A 7,761-nucleotide genomic window follows, 5' to 3' on the forward strand; every position below is an offset into this window, starting at 1 on the left:
CAGCCATTTTACATGCCATAAAAATTCAACCAACTAATTTAAGTGTGTATTCTGTTGCGTTTTATCCATGCTTCAGAACAGGCATCGCTGAGTGGAAGAGGAGTCTTATTAAAAGGGTTCAAGTGATGCTGGAACACGGTAGCTGATTGTCAGAGCCTGACAGGTGACACAGAAAGAACATCTTGACTGGGCACAGTGGCTCACGCGTGTAATCCTAGCACTTTGGGAGGCCGAGGTGGGCAAATCACCTGAGGTCAGGAGTTCGAGACCAGCCTAGCTAACATAGTGAAACCCTGTCTCCACTAAAAATACAAAAATTACCCAGGCATCGTGGCACATGCCTGTAGTCCCGGCTACTTGGTAGGCTGAGACATGAGAATTTCTTGAACCCGGGAGGTGGAGGCTGCAGTGAGCTGAAATCATGCCACTGCACTCCAGCCTGGGCAACAGAGTGAGACTCTGTCTCAAAAAAAAAAAAAAAAAAAAAAAAAGTCAAAATATCTAGAAGACAGGATCTAGGCCCTAGCAAGTTGGAAAACAGACCGCCGCACAAACTTGGGGAAACTCCATCTTCCCCAACTTAATGGGATCCCTCCAGAAGAGATTTAAGAAGGCAGGGTAGGTCTAGATCAGGAGTTAGTAAACCACAGCGCTTGGGCCAGATCCCATCCACTGCCTGTTTTTGCATAGCCTGAGTTAATGATTTTTACATTGTTAAATGGTTGGAAGAAATCAGATGAGTACTCTTTATTGACACATAAAAATTATATAAAATTTTGTACTCGCTTCAGCAGCACATATACTAAAATTAGAATGATACAGAGAAGTTTAGTATGGGCCCTGCACAAGCATGACATGCAAATTCGTGAAGCATTCCATATTTTTTATTTTTTGAGACAGAGTCTTGTTCTGTTGCCCAGGCTGGAGTGCAGTGGCATGATCTTGGCTCACTTCAACCTCCACTTCCTGGATTCAAGTGATTCTCCTGCCTCAGCCTCCTGAGTAGCTGGGATTACAGGCATGCACCACCATGCTTGGATAATTTTTTTGTATTTTTAGTAGAGACGGGGTTTCACCATATTGGCCAGGCTGGTTTCGAACTCCTGACCTCAAGTGATCCATCTGTCTCGGCCTTCCAAAATGCTAGAATTACAGCTGTGAGCCACCATGCCCAGCTGTGTATTTTTTTAAATTAAGGAAAAGAAAATTATGGCTGGGGGCGGTGGCTCACACCTATAATCCCAGCACTTTGGGAGGCCAAGGTGTGTGGATCGCCTGAGGTCAGGAGTTCGAGACCAGACTGGCTAACATGGTAAAACCCCCTCTCTACTAAAAGTACAAAAATTAGCTGGGCGTGGTGGCAGGCGCCTGTAATCCTAGCTACTCGGAAGGCTGAGGCAAGAGAATATCTTGAATCTTGGAGGTGGAGGTTGCAGTGAGCCGAGATTGCACCACTGCACTCCAAACTGGGTGACAAGAGCGAAACTCAGTCTGAAAAAAAAAAAAAAAAAAAAAAGAAAAGAAAATTATATAAAATTTAATTTTCAATGTCTATAAATAAAGTTTTACCAGAACACATCCTTTCTGATTCATTTTGTGTATTGTCTATGGATGCTTTGGCACCGATACTGCATGGCTGAGTAGTGGACAGAGGCCATGTACTCCTCAAAACCTAAAATGTGGCCGGGCACAGTGGCTCACACCTATAATCCTAGCCCTCTGGGAAGCAGAGGCGAGTGGATCACCTGATGTTAGGAGCCGGAGACCAGCCTGGCCAACATGGTGAAACCCCGTCTCTACTAAAAATACAAAAATTAGCCGGGTTTGGTAGCGGGTGCCTGTGATCCCAACTACTCAGGAGGCTGAGGCAGGAGAATCACTTGAACCCAGAAGGTGGAGGTTGCAGTTAGCCGAGATCGCCTCATTGCACTCCAGCCTGGGCAACAAAAGCAAAACTCCGTCAAAAAAAAATAATAAAAATAATAAAAAGCCTAAAATGTCTACCCTCTGGCACTTAGAAAAAATGTGTTAAAACTTGGCCAAGATTATAGATAAAATAAAGCCCTGATTTGGCATAGCTGAAGCAGAATAGGTTTTACAGGTAGGCAGACCATGGCTCAATTCACGGTCAGTCAAAAATATTAATGTAGCAAGACCTCATCTCTACAAATAAAAACTAAATAAACTAGCTGAGCATGGAGGGACGTGCCTGTAGTCCCACCTGTACACTCCAGTCTGGCAACAGAATGAGACCTTGTCTCTAATATATATATATATGAATATAATATATATATATATGAATATAATATATTGTTTATAAATAAATATATAATTGTTTTATTTTATTCTATTTTATTTTAGAGAATATGTCAGTGAGATGGCTAGAGCCACCATGGTCAAGGGTTGTCTTTGCTTTTGAATTTTTTTTTTCCTTTTCCCTTAGCTATTTTTTTATTTCATAAGAATGCTCTTAATTACTTTTAAAAGGAAAGCATGAAACTTTTAGAACATTAACTCAAGGCAGCATTCAGAGACTTACTCAGTTCCCCCTTGCAGGCACCAGTGCCACCTAATTGTTTGCTCCACACAAAAGGTGGATCAGAGAAAATCGCTTCTTTATTCTTCCCTTTACATCATCTCCCCAGCACCTGGGGAGTCTGGATGCACGGAGACCGAGTACAACATGCATCTGATGATGGGTTACACCAAAGCACACCAAGACCTAAATCCTTCCCAGATTTATGAAGATTTTCCATAGCTTAACTAGATTTCTAATTGTCCTGCCACCTGTACTGAAATGTACAGTATGTGTTAATCTTGAATTCTTTTCTGTTTCCATAATCTTGGTAAAGTTTCCTGCACTCAAACAGTAAATCCAGTTTGGTCCTTGGGCTTTAAAGAGGGAGCCAAATTCACTTTTATGATTTCCAGTATGAAGGTGTCTTTGGAGGTGTTTGGGCATCTAAAAGCCCAGAACAATTTTTCCTCCCTGTGGTTCCTGTGCTGTGGCTTCCAGGCCGAAACCATAAGTTCACAAGAGTCCGTTGCCTCATTTGTTACGTGATTTTTCTATCATTTCAGAAGAGTTTAGAAAGAAATGCGTAAGAGTTTCCACATATTCAGCATACCAGGTGTTCCGTTCTCCCCACAAAATGTTCATTTGTAGATGACAACTTGCTGGTTTATTTTCTGTTGGTATTGAGATTATAGGATGAAAAGGTAGACTCAGTACCTGTTAATGTAACAATTTTTCTGGACATTTTTAAAGGCAGCTCTATCTGAGTCTGCCATGTGACCTTAGACTATGTCAAGTTGAAATAATATTATCTACCCTGCTATCTCACAGGGCTGTTTTCAGGAATTGAATGTGATAAAATATGTAACCATCTCTGAATAGGTGAAGCATTTTGCAGGTGAGAGTACTCAGTCCTCTTCAAAAGGAGGCTTTTTGAAGGTGGTGAAAAGGGAGATATTGATCACAGGGTATGCATCTTCAGATGTAAGATGATTCAGTTCTGATGATCTAATGTATGGCATAGCAACGGTAGTTAGTAACATATTGTATCCTTTTTTTTTTTTTTGAGACAGAGTCTTGCTCTGTCACCCAGGCTGGAGTGCAGTGGCACGATCTCAGCTCCTTGCAAGCTCCGCCTCCGGGGTTCACGCCATTCTCCTGCCTCAGCCTCCTGAGTAGCTGGGACTACAGGCGCCCGCCAACACACCCTGCTAATTTTTTTGTATTTTTAGTAGAGACAGGGTTTCACCGTGTTAGCCAGGATGGTCTCGATCTCCTGACCTTGTGATCCGCCCATCTTGGCCTCCCAAAGTGTTGGGATTACAGGCGTGAGCCACCGCGCCCGACCCATAATGTATTGTATTCTTAAAATTTGCACAGAGAGTAGGGTTAAGTGTTCTCCCCACATCAAAAAAAAAAAAAGAAAAAAGAAAAAAGAAAATTTAACTAGGTAAAGTGATGGATATGTTAGTTTGATTGTAGTGATCAGTTCACAGTGTATATGTATATCAAAACATCACCTTGTGTGCCTTGGATATACACTATTTTTATTTGTCAATAATACCTCAATAACGGGTTTGGGCAGGGGAAGCAGGCTTCTGTTTCTGATTGTCACTTTCCTGTCAGCTACTCCCCTACACCAAAAAGTTAAAGGCAGTTTTTCTCTTTAGTTGGAGACCTTGAGTTTGTCTGTTGTTAGGTAAGTTGCTTCACTTGTCAGCCTCAGTTTCTTCTTCTGGAAAGTTTCATCTAAAAATATATACATTATAGGCAGGGCGTGGTGGCTCACACCTGTAATCCTAGCACTTTGGGAAGCCAAGGCAGGTGGATCTCCTGAAGTCAGGAGTTTGAGACCAGACTGGCCAACATGGTGAAACCCTGACTCTACTAAAAATACAAAAATTTGCCAGGCGTGTTGATGTGTGCCTGTAATCCCAGCTATTCAGGAGGCTAAGGCAGGAGAATTGCTTGAACCTGGGAGGCAGAGGTTGCAGTAAGCCAAGATCGCGCCATCGCACTCCAGCCTGGGCAACAAGAGTGAAACTCCGTCTCAAAAACAAAACTATATATATCTATCTATATATAGATATATATAGATATATATATAGTATATGTATGTGTGTAAGATGGTACATTGGAAGAAGCTGGGAAAATAGGACACAGGCGTGTTCCTCTCTGTATTATTTTGGCAACTTTTTTTTGTCATTGTTTTATTTTGTTCATTTTGTTTCTAATGAGAATTATTCCATATTTTTGCAACTTTCTATGGGTCTATAATTTAGAATAAGAAGTTTTTAAAATTATGTGTAAAGCACCTGATGCAATGCCCAGAAGTATTTTAGAAGTTCAGTCTTCTGTGCTATAAGCATTATGTAGAACTGAGTTTTATTATTACTTGATATTATTATCTAACCCCATAATAACTAATAATATTTGTTGGATGCCTACTATGTGCTAGACACAATATTAAGTATTATAGTTTACAACATCTTTAGGTGGTAATTAGCAATTATCATTTCTGTTTCATAAATGGGAAAGCCAGGGCATAGAGAAGTTAGGTAATTTGTCCAAGCTCACAAAGTTTAGAAGCTGGGGGAACCAGGTACAAATTCAGATGGTCTGACTCCACAATTCTCATTCAAAGAAAAGATCATGATTTAGTCATTTGCAGAATTTTAGGCAAGATCAAACCTCTGGTTGGGAAACCTGTACCTCTGCACTCTCATTTCCTGACTTTACTTCCACAGTGTTCCCTGCCCAGTGGCTGGAGGATTCTACTTGATGAGATTTTTGAGATTCCTAAGGACCCCCTACCGTTCTCCAATAATTTACCTTACCCAACTCTCAAGCTGGTAGAAATCCAACTGATAAGGTGCTCCTTCAGCTATGACAGTGGTTCCCACATGGGGATGCAAGACTAAAGGCACAGCTTTCCTGGCCTCTGAGCTGAAAACTTGAATTCAGTGGCCTGGCCTGTGCCCTGGGAGCCTGTTTTTTTGTTTCGTTTTGAGACAGAGTCTCGCTCTGTCGCCTAGGCTGGAGTGCAATGGCGCGATCTTGGCTCACTGCAACCTCCACCTCCCAGGTTCAAGCAATTCTCCGGTCTCAGCCTCCTGAGTAGCTGGGAATACAGGCACGTGCCACCACACCCAGCTACTTTTTTATATTTTTGGTAGAGACGGGATTTCACCATGTTGGCCAGGCAGGCCTCAAACTCTTGACCTCAGACAATCCCCCTGTCGCAGCCTCCTGAATTGCTGGGATTACAGGCGTGAGGCACCGCGCCCAGCCTTCCTGGAGCCTGTATTTTTAATTTGGTTTACAGATAAATTCTTTTCTTGATTTTTTATTTATATAGAGATGGGATCTCACTATGTTGCCCAGACTGATCTCAAACTCCTAGGCTCAAGCAATCCTCCCACCTCAGGCTCCCAAAGTGCTGGGATTACAGGTGTGAACCCCCACACCCAGCCAGATAAATTCTTATCTTTAGTCAGATTTGGGAAATCATGATTTAAGATTACGATTTCCAAAGATACCTGCTACAAAGCCATTTGGGGGCATTGGTTATTATAGCAAGCTGTAAAACCTCACTGGGATTTTCAGACAAGTATGGCTTTGGGAGCAGACAACCCCTCCATTCTAACCCTCTCTTCTGTTTTTGTATTTTGCAATTCCTTTAAAATAGAAACAGGCTAGGCACAGTGGCTTACGCCTGTAATCCCAGCACATTGGGAGGCCAAGGCGGGCAGATCAACCGAGGTCAGGAGTTCAAGACCAGCCTGCCCAACATAGCAAAACCCCATTTTTACTAAAATACAAAAATTAGCCAGGTGTGGTAGTGCACACCTATAATCCCAGCTACTCAGGAGGCTGAGGCAGGAGAATCTCTTGAACCTGGGAGGCAGAGGCCGCAGTCAGCCGAGATTGCGCCACTACACTCCAGCCTGCGTGACAGAGCAACACTGTCTCAAAAATAAAAAAAAAATTAAAATGAAATGGAAACAATTCAACCCACCTCACAGTGCTGCTGTGAGGATTAGTGTTAATGTCATAGGAACTATCGCTTTTTGTGCATTATCATTGATGTAAATTTACCATCTACTACCACATAAATAGGGTTGAATTATCGGTCAAACAGCCAGTCACCTTAGATGGTAGAGAGCCAGGCCCTGGGGAGAGGTCAATGATCTCTTTCACCCAGGCTGGAGTGCAGTGGCACCAAAATGGTTCGTTGCAACCTCTACTTCCTTCCTGGGCTCTGATGATCCACCAGCCTCAGCTTCCTGAGTAATTGGGACTACAGATGCGTGCCATCATGCCTGGCTGGTACGTTCGATTTTGATTAAATGGAGAAAGATTTCCAGAGTGAGGAACAACAGGTCCAGGTGGGAGATACAGTGGAAGTTTTTGGCAGGTGAAAACTCATCCAACAGGAAAGCGACTTTGCAGAGACACAAGTCTTAACAAGTCTTGTCTCTTTAAAAGGCCAACAGGCCAGGTGCAGTGGCTCACGTCTGTAATCCCAGCACTTTGGAAGGCCGAGGTGGGCAGATTGCTAGAGCTCAGGAGTTCAAGACCAGCCTCAGCAATATGGTATGAAACCTTGTCTGTACAAAAAATTAGCCAGGCATTGTAGTGTGCCTCTAGTCCCAGCTACTGGGGAGGCAGAGGTAGGAGGATCGAGCAAGCCTAGGAGGTAGAGCCTGCAGTGAGCCGAGATCGCACCACTGCACTCCAGCCTGGGTGACAGAGTGAGACCCTGTCTCAAAATTAAATTAAATTAAATTAAAAAGGCCTACAGTGGTTAGTAGGGGAGTTGATGATGAATAATCACAAATTTATTACCACTGTTAAAATAAAGGCTTGAGCAAACCAACTCCACTAACGTTGGAGTAACGATGTCTTTGCATATGAGGACCTACATTTTCACCATCCTATTGGTGCCAGAAATGACTCTACCTTTCAAAAGAGCCCTAGCCTCTTGCCTCCAGGGATGTGGTCCCATCCTTACAGACCTTGATAAGCTACATCATCATGACATCATGGTCCTTGGAAGTAGTGCATTTCCTGCCATGTCTATCTTAATCACACCTCAATCTGCACACCTACAGCAGAAATTTCTCATTCTCTCAAGCAGAAGTGAGCCTCGAAAGACACTCAAGTTGCCCAGGTAAAAAGGCAATTTGATGGCTATTTAAAGCTTTAATATCTTTGATTTTAACCTCAGATAAGCAAGATAAACA

The 7,761-nt window shown here is 42.8% G+C and overlaps 1 non-coding gene across 1 annotated transcript; it reads left to right on the forward strand.

The window, feature by feature from the left end:
- The first annotated feature begins 778 nt into the window (after positions 1-778).
- Positions 779-885, forward strand: LOC112208328 (U6 spliceosomal RNA). The gene has a single exon (XR_002942730.1). It is a non-coding gene; the product is annotated as a U6 spliceosomal RNA (small nuclear RNA).
- The last annotated feature ends 6,876 nt before the right edge of the window (positions 886-7,761 follow it).

Source organism: Pan troglodytes, chromosome 12, assembly GCF_028858775.2.
Source record: "Pan troglodytes isolate AG18354 chromosome 12, NHGRI_mPanTro3-v2.0_pri, whole genome shotgun sequence".
Taxonomy (NCBI): domain Eukaryota; kingdom Metazoa; phylum Chordata; class Mammalia; order Primates; family Hominidae; genus Pan; species Pan troglodytes.